Below are 17,508 nucleotides of genomic sequence, written 5' to 3'. Positions count from 1 at the left end.
GAGAGAGAAACATCTCTTTGTTGTTCCATTTATTAATGCATTTATTGGTTTCTCCTTGTATGTACCCTGAACAGGGATCGAACCCACAACCCTGGCGTATCGGGGTGATGCTCTAACCAGCTGAAATGCTGGCCAGGGCTATTCCCAGTTTTTAGCATGCTCATTCAGTTAATCCTCTCACCACCAACAAGGCAAGTCATACTATTATTACTGTACTCCCATTCTACAGGTGAAGAAGTTAAACCCTGCGAGGTTAAATGTCTTACAAGGTCGCTGCAGAGCTGGGATGTGCACCTAGGCCTCTGGGCTCTAACAGCCATGAGCCTTACTGCTGCCCTGCACTGCCTGGAGCAGATTCTGAAGGTTAGTGATCACAAGGCATGGAGGCCTTCTACACAGACCAGGGCATGAAGCGGTTGCCTCCTGTTCAGCTCAACATGGGTGTACAGGGGAACGGTATGGTGCAGGGGGCGGCCACTCTATAACATGTGAGAACCTACTCCCCTAGCCTTGGACTTCAGTTACTCTCTTTGTTTCTCAAAGGGTAATTTCAGTGCAGAAGAGTGGTGACCTAAACATAACAGTGAAGTTGGCAGAATGGGTTTTACTCCCCAGGCTGGAGGAAAGACTTACTGGTTTTGGAGTTTTGGGCAACTGGGACTCAGTCCCTGACACTGTGAGTGACCTTGGACAAGCCACTCAACATCTCTGAGCCTCAATTTTCTCCACTATTAATGAAGAATAATAACCTCATAGTGCAGATGTAAGATTAAATGAGATAATGCACGAGATAAGTTTAGAACAGCACCCAGCATTTAGCAAGCTGGCCCAAAATGGCACCTTAAGTCCCAGTCTCTTTATCTACAACTTCAAAAGCCTAAAAACTCTGAAAACAAAATGCTTTTGGCAACAAAACCTGTCCTGAACTAATGCAAGGTCATTTGTAGTCTTTCTATAGCTCCACCAATGATGATCCATAGACTTCAGTGCAGAAATATTAATGTGCTTGAATATAGGATGCTGACCACATCCTGCTGGGGACATTACAGAATATGCAGTGCACTCACCCTGGCCCGGTAGCTCGCTGTTGTCAGAGCGTCATGCCCATATGCCAAGGTTGCAGGTTCGATCGCCGGCGGGGGCACATACAAGAATCAACCAATGAATGTATCAATAAATGGAACAATAAATCGATGTTTCTCTTTTCCTTTCTCTCCCTTTCTCTCTAAAGTCAATCAATTTAATAAATAAATAAATAAACAAATAAATAAATAAATATGTGGTGCAAGCACTCTATTGCTTTTCTCAAATGTAATAAATTCTGAATTGCAAAACAGATCTGACCCCAGAGACATAAGGGGTCTTAAGTTGCTTTATTCCCCCTCTGGACCATTCTCTCCACTTCTGGTTTGCTTCTTACCCCAACTGTTCAAATGGCTTTTGGGCGTCTAAAATCAACCTTTCCCTCCCAAAGAAATGCATATATACTCACACACCCTTTGGGCCTCCCCACAGACCTGTCTCCCCTGGCTCAGCCCCTTTGCTCCCCTGATTCCTCCACTCTCCTATTCTCCAGTCCCATCCAGCTTTGGTGCTCTTTTCCCCTGAGCCCTCGTCAAGAAGACAGACTCTGGAGATGTGTTCTGTAAACTACTCTGGCAGTATGGCCCCAGCATGTTTTTACCTGCCCGTGGGCTACAGGGTTACTGCAAGAAGTCTCTGTCTACTTGTACTCTCAATATTGCCTGCCAACTGCATAAGTAATGTCTGGGGTAAAACTGTGCATCTCCTTTGCCACTGTGCTGAAGCCCTGGTCATTTTTCCACTTTGAATTTCCCCAGTTGACAAAAGCACAAAATAATTCCTCTAATCTGCAGGATTGCAACAATTTCCACAGGGAAGAAGGAGCCCTCATGTTGGAGCAGGTTGGAAACCACTGAGATGAGCTGTCAGGCCCCAAGTCATTCCCTTTTAGCAGACAGGGAGTCAGGAGGTCTGAGGTCAGGTTCCAGCCCCACCCCCGGCTGGTTGGATGATCTTGGGGGCAGCCATATGTGACTTGGTGCGCTTTGGTTTCCTCATCCTGAAGCAGAAATAATGAACATTATTTGGCAGGATTGTCAAGAAGATTAGATGAGATAATGAAAGGGCTTGGAAAACTGTGAAGTGTTGCACAAATGTCAGGATTGTTGTCATCTTACATATATTGTCGGCTTCTTAGGGGCAGGGATGTGTCTTCTGTTTGCTTCTTCGGTTCCTTTGGTGACACCTCTCTTCCCCACCACCTCCTGCACTCAACACAGCATGGTGACCTTGTTGAAACACCACAGTGACTGGCACAGTGGCTGAGCACACAGAAGTTGCTTAAGAAATGGTAGCTAATATGCATACACATGCTGTTGTATGGCCCTTGCATCAAGTCTTCTCTCTGCCACTTGATAAGGTAATGAGTGTGACCTTGGGCAAAGTTAGCACTAATGTGCCCTAGTGTCCGCACCCATCACACATGGCTGGTGAGAATAGTGCCTAGTTCATGTGGTGGTTGTGAGAACTGAAGGAGTTTAGTCTACGTGACAGAACCAGGCACAAAGGCAGCACCGTAGGCATGAGCTGTAGTTATTATCTTACTATTATCGATTGAGTGATCCTTTAGAGGTGGTATGAGAAGGTCACCAGACTGGAAAGTTGGAAAACTAGGTCCTGGTCTTCGTTCAGAGTCAGCAGGGCCTTTAAAGACAGTGGTTAGATGCTTAGGCCCACCTAAGCATCAGGGTCAGCACAAATAATGTAGCTGTGACTATGCTTGGGTGCTCTGTCCCCCAGGGGTGGATCAGACATTGTTAGGTTAAAGGTGTGCGTATTTAACATTTAACATTTGGATAAATATCACAATTGTTTAACATGCAGCTGTTTGCATTCTCTCTAATCAGAACAAGAGGTCCTGTTTCTTCATACCCTGACATACCACCTACATTTTAAGTTTAAATTTTATTAATTTTTTTGACAGTGCAATATTCGCAGAGGACACAAAATTTAAAAAGTGCAAAAGAGCATACAGTGAGAAGTCTCCTTACCCCCGTCCCAGCCATCCAAGTCCTCTCCCCAGAAACAAACTTTGATCTCAGCCTGTCTGGTAAGTGGAAAATGGTATCTGACTAAATCTCACTAATATTTTCATGTGAAAATAAACCAGAATATATTCTGGAGTGGAATGTTGCATTTGAATGACCTTTAAGATAAAACCAGAGACTTCAAAGACATGTTCTGGGAGTGGTCTGGCGGGGGGAGCTGGTACAGCTCTGAGTTAGTCTATGAGGTGCAGGCTTGACGATGCCCCGGGCTCCTCTTGATGATCTTGGGGCTTTCCTCATCACCGCACTCACCTGTGTGCATTCCTTCCTTTGCCTCTTCCTGCTTTTGGCTTGACTCCCACCTGTCCTTGATTCAATCGCCGGTGCTCTGGGCTTCAGTTTTCCTCACTTGTAAAAAGAGGCGTTGGACTAGGCCCATTCCAGATGTAACATTCCAGAACTAATCAACTAATTCACATTAAGGTGTAGATGACTGATAGCAGCTTAATGTATTACCTCTCCTGTGGGCGGGAGCATTTTAAGAGATGCAGTTCCTCATCCCATAAGAATGAACGTGTATGGTGCAATTTCAGGCCCGGTCATAGGTGGGTAGGGGTGATGTCTGAGGAGGGGGTGCCTTTCCTGGGATTCCTCCGGCGGTCACTGGGGTGAGGGGCTGCTCCAGCCAGGGGTAGTGTGAGCTCTGAGGAGACAGGCCTATTGGTTTTCCTGCAGAGCTCACACCACACTCATTTCTCTCTGCCCGTGGGCCAAGAGCAGGGTTGTGTCATATAGAAAAATGTCTCATCAGGGAAACCCATGTATGTGGCCTGGAAAACTACCCCGTTCCCTGGGGCAAAGGGTAGGGTGGGGTTGTTTAGCAGCTTGACTTCCAGGTTGGCGGGTCAGTTCTCATATTGGGCAAGCAAGGAGACCCCCACTGGAGGGCCATCACCATTCTGCCAGAGCAGGTGGTCCGGCCACACCTGGGTCCAAGACATCTGCTCTTCACCCAGGGAGAAAAGCTGTGCCAAGCGCTGTCTGGTTTCATTTTCTATGGGAGGTTTGGTTTGGCTTCTGACTTTTCAGGGAGGGCTTGAAAGGGAGTGGCCCATAGCCACTGTTAGCCCATCAGAGGTAAGAAAGGCATTTCTCTGGCTGGTGAAGTCTAGGAAGGCCGACCTGGAATAGTGCTCAGTGCTGTAACCCAGCGGGTCTCCTCTCCACGTCCCTGCCGCGGAGGCCACCGGGGATGAGGAGTGTCAGTCTGGGTTCCCCCTAAACAGTGACTGGTGGGAATGGAAACCAGAGGCAGTGGTCAGTGGTCCCCACAGTTCTGAGAGGCTCAGACCAGACCTGAGATAGATATGCCTCAGTCTCTGTCAGAATCTCCACCATCACATTCCCTTCTCTTCTCTAGAGCGGGGCAGCTTCTCAAACCTGTGGGTGCTCAACCCATGAACCTCACATGGAGCACACAGAGCTCTAGTCCTCAGGGTGTGGCCCCAGATGGGCAGCACTGGACTATCTGGGAGCTGGTTAGAAATGCAGAACCTCAAGACTCACCCTAGGCTCCTGAATTGGAATCTAAATTTTTACAACATACCAGGTTGATTACAGTAACGCACATTACTGTTTGGGAAACATTGGTCTAGATGCTGCATGCCTTAGGGAGGGAGGGTGGAAGGAAATAGAAGCTCCCTGAGAGGGTCCTTTTCTGAGGGGAAGATTCACCCACAAGCCTGGTTCAGTGGAGGGAGGTAGACACAGAAAAAGGCAAAGAAAAATATGTGGAAATAGGTGTCTTTAATGTTTGTCGTTATATTTTAATTTCATTTTAAAAAGGCAACTCGCTTACACAGTTAAAATTCTAAAGATACAGGAGGGCATGTCAGACAGTTTCTTTCCCACACCTGTCTCTCAGCCACTTCCTTCTCGAAGGCAGCCTAAGTTACTGGGCTAGAGCTATGCAAATAAAAGTGTTTGTTTGTGTGTGTTCTTACAGACCTCTTTTAAAAAATTCAAATGGTAGCCCACAATACACACTGTCTAGACCTTGCTTTTTTCACTTACTATATCTTGGCGACCATTCTATAAAGCTATTAATTGTATTTCAGCTGAATATTATTTCACTTGAAGAATAAAACTTAGCCCAGGCCGACATGGCTCAGTTGGTTGGGCGTCATCCCACAAAGCAAAAGTCACCAGTTCCATTCCCAGTCAGAGTTCATGCCAGGGTGGCAGGTTCGGTCCCCTGTTGGGGCCTGTTCGAGGCAACCAATCAATGTTTCGCTCTTCCTCCCTCACTTTCCTCTCTCTAAAATAAATAAATATTTTAAAAAATGAATAAAACAATTTATATTGCCAACCCCTACTGATGAACTTGCAGGGTGTTTTCTTCTTCTTGTTTTGTTTTGTTTTAAATAATTTATTCATTTGTTTGTTTATTTATTTTTAGAGAGAGGGGAAAGGAGAAACAGAGGGAGAGAAACCACTCTCTGTGTGGTTGCCTCTCACTCGCGCCCCCAACTGGGGACCTGACGTGCAACCTAGTCATGTGCTCTGACTGAGAATCGAACCAGTGACACTTGGATCGCAGGCCGACGCTCAATCCACTGAGCCACAGCAGCCAGGGCTTCTTGTTGTTTCTTAAATTAAATTTAAATTTTTTTTTTATGCTGCTTAATCTTAGAATCTTAGAATAAAATCTGTAAAGTCATTTAGTCCGAGCTGCTATCCTGCTTAGGAATTCTTTCATAGCATCCTGCTGCATTTCTGTGACCCAGGTCGATGTTGCCTCCTCTGAGAAACTCTGCCTCCCTCTCCCTCCCATCACCCTTGCACAGACCTTTACCAGAGCCCTATCACATGATATCATTTAGGCAAAGGCATGCTAACATTTGTATCCTCTCACTTCTGTCCCATCACAGAGCATAGTAGGTGTTCAATTGATGTTAATGGAATTGAATTGACTATCACTGAGAGGGGAGTCCTCCGAATTCTACTGTTTGAACACTTCTAATGACAGAGCTCAGTTCCTCAAAAGCCCACCCTGCCTTTAAGAGGCTGTATCAGAACGTCCTTGGATGAGGCTTTTCCCTTTGGCTCTAGTGCATCTTCTAAAACAACACAGAAATTTAATCTCTTCCAGATATTTAAGATAACCATCTTTTTCCAAACCATCCCTGTGGGTCCTGGTTCCAATTCCTTCTCCTTCTAGTGTTTTCTTCCATACACTTTTTGGTTTGTAATATGACCCTATTAAAAGTGACATCTGGCTCACACACACTTATTAGAATGGCTGGAATTGTAAAGACTGACTATACAAACACTGGCAAGGATGTGGACAACTGGAACTCTCCGACTGCTGGTGGGAATGTAAAACGGTACAGGCACTTTGGGAAAGAGTTGAGAGTTTCTTAAGAAGTTAAACATATATCTTTCATATGACTTAGCCATTCAACTCCAAGATATTTACCCAATTAACTGAAAGCATATGTCCATTTAAAGGAAAATGTTCATAGCAGCTCTCTTTGTAATAAAATCTGAAAACAACCCAAATGTCCATCAACAGTGAGTGAATAAATAAACTGTGGCATATCGATAAAATCGAATACTACTCAGCAAAAACAAACAAAAACCAAAACAAAACCTACTGATGTACTTAACAACATTGATGAATTTCAAAATAATTATGCTGAGTAGAGGAAGCCAGCTGAAAAATAATAAGAGCCTATGCTGGATAACTTCATTTACATATAATTCTTAAAAATGCAAACTAATCGATAGTGCCAGAAAATACCTCAGAATTCACTTGGGTTTCAGAGGTAAGGAGGAGCAGAAGGAAAGATTATGAAGGGAACAAGGAAACTTTGTGGGGTGATGGCTATGGTCACTTGATTCTGGTGACAGTTTCACAGGTTTATATGTATGTCAAAACTTATCAAATAGTATACTTTAAACATGTACTCAGTTATTGTATGTCAGTGATCCCTCAAAAAAAAGGCTGTTTAAAAAAAATATGATATCTGGAACTGGCCACACCCTCTCAATGTCATTGATTGGTGTGCACAGAACAACAACTAGCTTCTTCAATTTGGTCACTATGCTCCTATTGATGGAACTCAAAGTGATGTGAGCTTTTTAAGGAGCTATGTCACTGTCCTTTAAGTTCAGCAACAATTCTATGATCTTGATGTCATGAACAGTGACAAGCTAGGTCTCTTCCAACTTTTAACATGAATTGTATCAAGGTTGCGGGTTCACTTGGGTCAAGGCACATATAGGAGGCAACGGATTGATGTTTCTCTTTCACACTGATGTCTCTCTCAAGTCAATAAACACACACACACACACACACACACATTGTTTTAAAAGCTCTGGCTGGAGTGGCTCAGTTGGTTGGACATTATCCTGCAAACTGAACGGTTGCAGATTTGATTCCTGGTCAGGGTATATGCCCCGATTTCAGGTTCAGTCCCCAACTGGGGTGTGTGTAAGAGGCAACCGACTGATGTCTCTCTCTCACATTGACATTTCTCTTCCTCTCTTTTGCCCTCCCTTTCCCTCTGTCTGGAATCAATAAAAAGAAAAAAAAATTTAATGAAAACAATCACAATCTTAAAAAAAAAAAAAAGGAAGATGTTTATTTTATAACTCCATCGCTCTTGCCTGGCACAATATTTTGAAATCTGTCTGTGTATGCCAGGCCTCTCATCACATCTCTATATTTGATCAGCAGAGCTATATACCTTTACTGGAATTTCTAATATAAACATTGAAATGGGCCAGGTTAAAACCAGCTCCATGGCATACTGTTATTAAGTTTCTTCCAGATTGATCTGCCCTCCTTGGGTGGGAAGCAGTGAGTTCGACCCTACATTTTTAAGTGTGATGGCTAATAGAATGGCTAATGTAGAGGCTGTCAGAGGAAGATGGGGATGCGAGTAATTATAGCAGCAGCTGTAAAAAACAGAATGGTTCTTCAAAAATTAGACATCGTATTATCATATGATCCCATAATCCCACTTCTGGATGTACACCCAAGAGAATTGAAAGGGGAGTCAAACAGGTATTTGTACACCCACGTTCATAGCAACTTTCTTCATAATAGCTGAAAGGTGGGAGCAGCCCAAGCATCTATTGACAGATGAATGGATAAAGAAAATATAGTACATCTATACAATGTAATTATTCAGCCTGAAAAAGGAATGAAGTTCTGACACATGCTTACAACATGGATGAACCTTGAAAGCATTATGCTCAGTGACATAAGTCACACAGAGAAGGACAAATATTCTATGACTCCATTTGCATTTGATGCGTAGATTAGTCAACTGGATGAATGGTGGTGTTGGCTGCAGAACAATGCGATTGTACTTGGTAACAGAACTGTATGCCTAAAAAGAGGTAAAATGGCATATTTTGTGTTATGTGTATTTGGTGGGGAAGGCCTGGCCTGGGCCTACGGACAGCTGAGTCAGGATGAGCTACAGAGTAGGTTGGCCTTGTCAGACTGGAGAGGAAGCTCAGCAAGCCCTGGTGAGCCTTGACGTCCTCCAGGCTGAGGAACTGGGATTTGAGCTCCTCAATGAGTCACCACCTGGGATAAAGCGTTTGTCTCCTAGTTAAAATGAAAATTTTCCTGAGGGTGCAGTAACCCAGGAACTCTATAGCTAGCATATTAAGTCAAGGTGGATGGGTTTGCTTGTCAGCCGTTAGTACTGGGTTTACGGTCAGAGTGGGGACAAGTGACATAACTGGACAGGTAAGTTTTGAGGAGAAAGGTTGGAAAGACCTTTCATCGTCCTAGGATTCTTACAACCCTCAGCTTGTATCATGATTTCTCCATTTGTTGCCACTGTGCCCTGGACTGTTCTGTGCCTTAATTTCCTCTTCTGTAAACTGGGGATAATAGTAATCTTGTGTAACAGGGATAACAGGAAAAAGGTACATGCTAGGTATTTGCCACTTTTGTCTTCTCCACTATGCCAAAGAGGAAGGCTGGCCTTCTAAGATGCAGTTTCAGGTGAGCTAGGCAAGGCAAAGCCCAGAGTGGATCAAATGTCTTTAAATAAGAAAGGATGAAAGGGGAGGGAGGAAGCCAGCGGAACCACTCCTCGGGGGAGGGATGTGAGGGCATGGGGGGGGTGGGGGGTGGGGTGGGGGTGGGGAGGCAGAGCAGCTGGGCTGAGAAGTAGGACTTGGGCGGATAAGAAATCCCTTTGTCATGTTGATATATTTCTCCTTTTGTGTGTCCTCAGAAGGTTTTTCAAAATTATCTGTGTTATTTTCCAAACTGTGTTGAAATACTGACCTTCTTTTGAATTCTGTCTTAGGCCTTGAGGTGACCCAATACAATATATCTGGGTCACAGCTACAAAACTTTTTACACACTGGAGGACTCAACAAATGCTCCTAGTTATCATTTTGAAAGGTGACTGATGTGGAAGCTGGAGAGATGAGGGCTGAGTGCCTTCAAATAGTGGAGAGAACACACTCCTGAGATTCCCGGCCACTGGGCCAGATTGCAGGAGTTTTAGGCCCCCAGCCCCTCCCTCTTTCTAGAGTGATGCTGTCCAATATGGCAGGCGCTAGTCATATACGATATGTGAATTTAAGTTAACTTTTTTCTTAAATTAAAAAATTAGTTCCTAAGTCACATTTAGCCACACATCAGTGGTTCAATAACCACACGAAGCTAGTGGCTACCACACTAGACAACAGGTATAGAACATTTCCATCAGCACGGACACTTGTATTGCCCTAGAAAGATGAGGAAAAGGCCCAAGTAGGTCAGGTTTGTTTGTTTATACCTGACTTGTTCCTAAAAGGATCTGAGGCAGCTGAGGACAGCCTGAAGCCATCAGATGAGTGCCTTCCTTCTAGTTGGAGATGTGAAGGTTGGCCTGTGGGCTGAACCGGTCACAGTCACGAGTGGAGTAGCAGGGAGAAGCCAGGCCCCAGTGGGCTGGGCTCCAGGGCCCAGATAGGAAATGGGAGGGGAAGCGGAGGTGGGCACGCTGTGGGACTGAGTGTCAAAGGCCAAGGCCGTGGGCAGTCAGATGTTGAGCAATGAGAGAGCTACAGAAAAGAAGCTCTTCGTTCCTCTTAGCAACATATAGTTATCTGACCTACTTAATCAAGGAGTCCCCTGTGCCCTTCTGTTCTGAGATACAAATTCCAAATTCCAGCTAATCAGATGCAATTAAAGGATATTGCTGGCTGGGTGCAAGTTCTGACTTGCATTATCACGGGTAGGACGCTAGACCTGGATCTGTGCTCACCACCTGCTGGTATGTTTTTTTTTTTTTTTTTTTTTTTTTTTTAAGTATATTTTATTGATTATGTTGTTACAGTAGTTCCAATTTTTTCCCCTTTACTCCCCTCCACCCAGTATCTCCCTCCCCCAGCATCCCCCCCCAAGTCCATACCCATGGTTCGTAAAAAATAACTATCCCTCCCTCTCAGATATTAAGACCCTTTGTAATCTTGTAAAGGACAATGGGCGAAGGTCTCAAGCTCCTCTAGCTGCTTCAAGCTGGACATGGTCGTCGTCCTACCTACCCTTGGGTCCAGAAATCCCTAATAAGAGTGGGGGTGTGGAGGGGAGGGTGGCCTTCCCACATGGGGAAGGATTGTGCAGACTCCAGGTCAGTTGGCTGTCTCCGGACAACGGCGTGCTTGGTTTAGCAGGCTGGCTGCTGGTATGTTTTGAGCAGCCATGCTGGAGGTGGCAGGGCTGGGCAACATCCTTCCCGGTGGATGACATGACTGGAAAGGTTGTCGCCAAAGGGAGCCAGGCCTGCGTGCTTTCCTCCTCACTTTCAAAGCAATGATTACGCTCTAGGGATGGGTTCCTTTTGAGGGCAGATCAGAGTTTTAAAAATGTTCACTCAATTTGACTTTTATGTTAAACTCATTTCTTGGAATTAAAGATGAGCCAAACATATATTAAGATGATTTTAATTTAAGCTTTGTTGGGAAGTTCAAAGACATCACAGGGTGAGGTGGGGTGTCAAGAGAGGAAGCTTCTTATTGCTTAATTTGAGATAATTTATAAATTTTATGTTTACTTTTATTTTGGGGCATAACAGAGTTACAGAAAAGTGCACTAATCTTTAATGTACGGCTTGGTGAGTTTTTACATATGTAAGCACCCAAGTAACCTCCACTCAAAAGGGATACAGGACGTTTCTAGCTCCCTGGTCAGTGTTCCTCACCTGCTTTCTACTGTCAATTAGTTGTGCCTTTTCTTAAACTTCATATAAATGAGACCGGACCTTATATATGCTGTGTGTCTGGATCCTTTCACTCATAAGCCCATGAACTTTTAAAGAAGAAATCTTATAAATACAGATCTACCATTGTTTCCCTAAAACCACTGGGCCAGACAGGTTTGAGAAGTCAGAATTTTTAGTAGTTTAGAAAAGGGCCCTGATGAGCTAACTCACTCTCACTGTATGTTATAAACTACCTCTGGCAGAGCCTGGGGCAGTGCCTGGTAAACATAAGCATTTCTGAGCAAGATCTATGAATATTCACATGCCAAATGGTATACACAGAGGCTGCAAATAGCATCAAGTCAGTTGAGGGTTTTTTTTTTTTGTTTTTGTTTTTTGCTGCCAAATGAGGTCATATCAGGTGAGGCTTTGCAGTCAAATGCCTTATGATAAAAATGATTTTATCATGCAGTTATCAGAGGTTTGGGGATTTTGAAGCTAAGAATAAGGAATAGTTGGACCTGTTAGCTCCCTTTAAGACATCAACTCTGTGGAAGGCGAACTTACCGGGCAGCATGAGTTTCCAGGGCTGACAGAAGGTCACAGAATGCAGCTGCCTGCACTGCAGCGGGTGCCGAGCTGGTGCCAAGCTGGTGCCGAGCTGAGTCCACCAGAAGGAGGCTCTCTTGGCCGGGGCTGTTGGGGCTGCCATGAACTCTTAACACTGAAGGCACATCTTTGCTCTGTGCATGTGCATTTGGACATTTTTCTGGGATCCCTATCTTTGCTTAGATTTTCAAGACATCTGCTACACATATAAGGCTAAGAGCTCAGTTAGATGGTGCCTGTGAGGATCAAAGTGGTGCTGAGTTAGAGCCCCTCACTGTAGTCCTGGGTGTCTAAGGAACATGGGATTCTGATAACAGACTCTCAGTGACTGTCCAAGGAGGGGCAAGAAGGGGTAAGCACACAGGTTTAGGCAGGGAGAAGGAGGGGCAGGAGAAGTGAGGATGAAGATTAGCATGAGCATGAGGGGAGCCAAGAAGACAATACACGCAGACCCCCCAACTCAGGGTTGAGCCTAGGAGTTAGTCCAGGGGTGGGGGGAAGGTAGGCCTTCAGTTTAGGAGCCTGTGTGAAACACCTACTTTGTGCCTGGCACTGGGGATACAAAAATGAATAAGACCTGCTCCCCACCTGTGGGGCTTGTAGGAGCCACATTGCTCCTCTCTGACTAGTGAGCTCCCTTTTGTCTCCCTCTTCCTCCTCCCACCACCAAAGAAAACACACACACACTGGAGTGGCCTCAGTGTAGCCTTAGGCTCCAGACTTTTTGGGATCTTCCCCCAATCTCCCATCAAACGCCCAAGTCCTATGTCTCATGTCTGTAAAGCCCATGTAAAGGAAGGAAGGTGGTTAGCTACCAAAGCCATGTGTTGATCAGAAGCATGGACTGGTGTCGCTGTGGTCTAGTTCCTCTCCATAACTTAATGGTGTGACGTTGGACAAGTCTTCTGCCTGGAGTCTCAGTTTCCTCATCTGTGAAATGAACCTAATAAGTCTGTGCCTCCCTACCTCTCAGGGTATTGTGAAGACCAAAGGAAACAACATGGCAGAGGGTGTAAATGGCAAGACTTGGACAGGGCTGGTACAATGGGCTTAGTGTATTCCCAGCCAGGGGCCTTCACCCAGCACCTTAAGCAGCAGCACGTTAGTGACTGTACAGACCCATTCTACCTTTTAGGCACTCTGGGGTGTCAGAGGGCTGTATGGCCTCTTCTGGGAAGGTGTTCTCTGAACGCTCTGCTTGCAACAGTTCTTTGGAAAATAACAGTTGCTCACAGATGTTCATTACAGTGTTATTTATAGTAGTCCCAAAAAATTATTTTTCATTGCAATCCCCAAGGCCCAATGAGTACCAGTGCTCAAGAACTGCATAAGTTAAAGGCTTGCAGACCCTACCACTTCTGCTCTCCAGTCCTCCCTTTTGTGATGGTGGCGTAAACCCTTTTACCACCCATAACGAGGATGGAGGAGTTGGGGCAAGAACCGTGGGGCTCCTGGAAACTGAGAGTTAAAAATGATCTTTCACATGGGCAATGGTCCTACTGCTTGGAGTGTAAGGATGGTCATCACACAGTTCTTTGTAATAGTAATGCATTGAAAGCAGCCATAATGCCCACCCACGGAGGGAGGCTGAAGTAAACTATGGTGTATACATATGGTTTCTATGCAGCCATACAAAGAATGTTGAATAGCCTTTTCGATGTGATGCTCCCTCCACAGACCTAAACCTCAAGAGGATCCTGTTCCTTTCAGGAATTTCATAGTGAAATATGTTTAGGAAACACCAGTCTCCTTTCTATGATTCAGAACGCACATTACTAAATTAAAGACTCTGAGAAACCCTCCAGGAAAGAAGCCCATGGAAGCTGGCATAAGCCAGGATGTCCCAAACAGGTGGGGAAGGACTTCCCTGTTGGTAGCAAATGGCCCTGGCATTTTGTGGGACCAGTTTGGGGTACACTGGGTTAGCAGACTCAGGTGGAAAGAGCTGAGTGAAAACCGTAGATTCTGAGAGTCTGTGGAAGCACAATTTAAACTAACACACCTACCTTTGTATATATTTGTATTTGAAAAGTTCTAGCAGGATGCATCTCAGAACTTCCATGGTGGTGGGAAGAGAGGTGATTTTTACCTCACCTTTCTTTGTTTTCATCTTCTAGTTCACTTGAGTTTTCTAAACTGCCTTTCGTGATTGTGTTTGACTTTTCTATTGAGTAAAGTAAAAAAAACTGCTAAGAAAGGGATTGAAGGACTGCTGAAGGCATGTCCTCAGCTCTGCTGCGGCAACAGGGGTTGGGGCCTCCTGCTCGCTCGCTGGCGGAGAGGCCAGGTCCTTATTTAGGCAGAGCCGTCTCCAGCTCTCGTTCCAGTGGGAATCCTTCCCAGCGCATTCCTCCTGCAGCTCCGCGGCGCCCAGCTGCACCCTCGCAGGGCCTCCCTCTCCTTTGGTAGCCGCCGCCGCCGGCCCAGGCCCGCCGCACATCTGGACCTCGTTAGGGGCCGCCAGCACCAAAGCCGGCACATCTGGCCGCCGCGAGGCGGAGTGCGCGGCAGGGCAGCAAAGGGGAAGGGGCACGTCAGGACAGGGCCGCCCGGCGCTCTGCTCCGAGGCATCTGGAAGTGGGAAGGCGGTGGGCGGCTGGCCGCAGACAGTGCACACTGCCTGCAGGGCTGGCCCCGGACCCTGGGAGTCCAGCAGAGCAGCGCCCTCGCTGGCAGTGGAGCCCGAGGCTTCAGAGGCCTCCCAGGAAGAGAGGGGCAGGCCTGCAAGAGAGGCAGGGGTTCTGGATTCCAGGCACAGTGCTTTTGCCTTCAGGGAGGCCTGGGGCTGGGGCCTGGGGGCCTGCCAGGATGGGGAGCAGAAAGCAGCTTCAGGGCCGCTGCAGAGAAGAAATAAACGGGAACAGAGTCTCTAGGCTTGAGGGGGCCGACCCTTGGGGCCTCAGGTCAGGAGGCAGGGCCTTCTACATCAGGCTGGAGAATAGTCCTGTTTGATATAAGAAAGAACAGAGGGGCAACAAGGCGTGTAGGAAATGGAGTGTTCCCAAGGCCTTTCCTTACATCCGGTAGCCCAGGTCCCTGCTCCCCACTTGGGGTGCCATTATTCGTTCCCTTTGGGGCCTGTTTCTCTAAGGCTTTAGCAGCCTTGCCCATTTTTTCCTTGAGGCATCAGCAGATGCTCTTGAGATCCTTTCCACAGTCAAGCAGAGATTTAAAAAAAAAAAAAAAAGTCAGTTAATAAAAGTACAGCCTCTGGGCTCAGCCCTCGCCCCTCCCCTTTGTCCTGCCACCTTGGACCTTGCCTGGATCCAACCTGGATGTCTGGGTTATGCCTACCTCTTCCCCACCACCCACCCACCCCTGCAGCAAGTGGCTTACCCATGGGTCCACACACCCACACTAGTGCCTTTGGAAGAATTCTCAGAAAGATCTAGTGGGGGCCACCTGTAATAGTAGAAGCCAAGGAGAACAGCACAAAGCTCAGGACTTCAACCCAACAGACCATTCAGAATCCTACTGTTTACCCCCTCTGAGCATCTGCTTTCTAATTTGTAAGATGAAAGTAATATCTTTTAGAGAACTGTTTTAAGCTGTCTGATAGAAATATACAGTAATAGGATCTGGTTGGTGTGGCTCAGTGGATTGAATGCTGGCCTGTATACTGAAAGGTCACCGGTTCCATTTCCAGTCAGGGCACATGGCTGGGTTGCAGGCCAGGTCCCCAGTTGGGGGCGTGTGAGAGGCAACTGATCAATGTTTCTCTCCCTCTCTTTCTCTCTCCCTACCCCTGTCTCTAAAAACAAATAAAATCTTTTATATATATACAGTAATAGTATTATATATTTCCCCAATAGAAATATAATGTAATTATAAGTTACATTTTTCATTCTGGAATCATTTTAGATTTATAGAAAAGTTGCAAAGATTGTATGGTGAGTTCCAGTAATCCCTTCACCCAGCTTCTCCTAAGGTTAACATCTTGCATAACCAAGGTGCATTTGCCAAAACTAAATGATTAGCATTGGCACAATATTATCAACCAATGGACTTTATATAGATTTCACCAGTTTTCCCAAAACATACGTAATTAAAAATTTTCTACTAGCTATATTAAAAAAGTAAAAAGAAACAAGTAAAACTGATTTAATATATTTTAACTTGATATATCCAAAATACTGTCATGTCAGTATTAATCAATATAAAGTACACTATGAATGAGATTTTTACATTTTGTTATACTAAGTCTTTGAAATCAATGGGATTTTACTCAAGCACACCTGAGTTTGGACACTAATTTTCTATTGGATTTTTTTTTTAATCATTGGAAATTTTTGATCTGTAGTTAGATTTACACAAAATTTCAGTTAAAACAATAGATTCACATACTCAAGTTGTTTTAAACATATTTAAAAGTTTTGTGATAACTGAATTGAGTATAAATTTAAATTTTTTATATTAAATTAAATTAAAAATTTAGTTCCTTGATGGTACTAGCCACTTTTCAAATGCTCAATAGCTGCACATGGCTAGTGGCTACGCTACTGGGCAGCTCAGATTTGAGGGGTTAAAAGTGATCACATATTTCCTGGCTGGTGTGACTCAGTTGGTTAGGCATCGTCTAGGAAAGCAAAAGATCACTAGTTCAATTCCCGATCGGGACACATGACTAGTTGTGGGTTTGTTCTCCTGTTGGGCACAGGCCAGGGCTCTAATGTTTTTATTAAAGCTTAAAGTTGCTGTTGGTAAAATTAATTTCTAATTATGTTATGAAGACTCTTGCACCCACTTACTGTCTGATGTAATGGAAGGAAGGAGAGGAAGGTATTGGTGTGGAGAGAGAAAACGAGGGCGAGGGACCAGATGGAAGGACCCCATGCTTCTTAGCCCAGCCATGTGCTGCACTCCCACTCCATCAGCCCCTTCCCCCTCTCGCATTCAGTGCTTTTGACAGTCTTCAGAGCAGGTTTTATTACTTCTGTTCACAGGTGAGAAAACTGAGACTCTGAGGCTGAAGCAAGAGAAAGGCAGGAGCCCTGAGTTCCTATCCAGCCACCTTGTCTCATTTTGAGGTCTGGGCGCTTTTTTCTTCTCTGGGCCCCAGTTTCCCCAAATGGGTTAAGTAAATGAGATGGAAGTTGGTTTGGGTTAATAGGTCCATCTAGGACAATTTAGAATTATTTAAATAGGGGACATTTGGCTAGCCCTCACTTCTCAAAATTCACCCAATTCTGATTTGTTAATAAGTAAATAGATAAGAAAGAGAACTCATTTTTCGATTCACAGTGGGGGAAAGGGGGACCTGCCATGTAGTTAGTAATATTTTTGTCCACAGGTTGGGACACCCTCTCACAGTTGCGAGGTGCCTCAGAAACCTAATTAATTATGGAATTAGGGGGCACCACTCTTGCTAATATAGAATCAGGGCCAAGGGAGTAGGGTGTCTCAGGGGATATTTATAACTAGCTGTGGCCGTCTGGTGAGTCACTGCTCTGTTCTCCAAGAGGACACACCTGCCTCCCAGGAGTGGGGGGCTGTTGCTCTCTGGTCAGACCCCCTTCCCTTACAGGGCTGAGGACACGCGCACTGTGGGGAACCCTGTCCCCTGCCCTGGGCTCCCCTGGGACACTGATCAATACAATCCATTCCCC

The 17,508-nt window shown here is 45.4% G+C and overlaps 1 long non-coding RNA gene across 1 annotated transcript in view; it reads left to right on the top strand.

The window, feature by feature from the left end:
• Nucleotides 1–236: 236 nt before the first annotated feature.
• The window catches only part of LOC150006939 (uncharacterized), a 75,366-nt gene continuing 58,094 nt past the window's right edge, over nucleotides 237–17,508 (top strand). Inside the window, exons 1-2 of the long non-coding RNA XR_016512009.1 lie at nucleotides 237–363; nucleotides 3,008–3,133. This is a non-coding gene — a long non-coding RNA (uncharacterized LOC150006939). The remainder of the gene's footprint in view (nucleotides 364–3,007; nucleotides 3,134–17,508) is intronic.

The sequence above is a fragment of the Furipterus horrens genome, unplaced genomic scaffold (genome assembly GCF_987537825.1).
Source record: "Furipterus horrens unplaced genomic scaffold, mFurHor1.1.pri manual_scaffold_6, whole genome shotgun sequence".
NCBI classification, from domain to species: Eukaryota; Metazoa; Chordata; class Mammalia; order Chiroptera; family Furipteridae; genus Furipterus; species Furipterus horrens.
The sequence above is the reverse complement of the archived record's forward strand: the minus strand, read 5'-3'. Positions and strand labels throughout refer to the sequence as shown.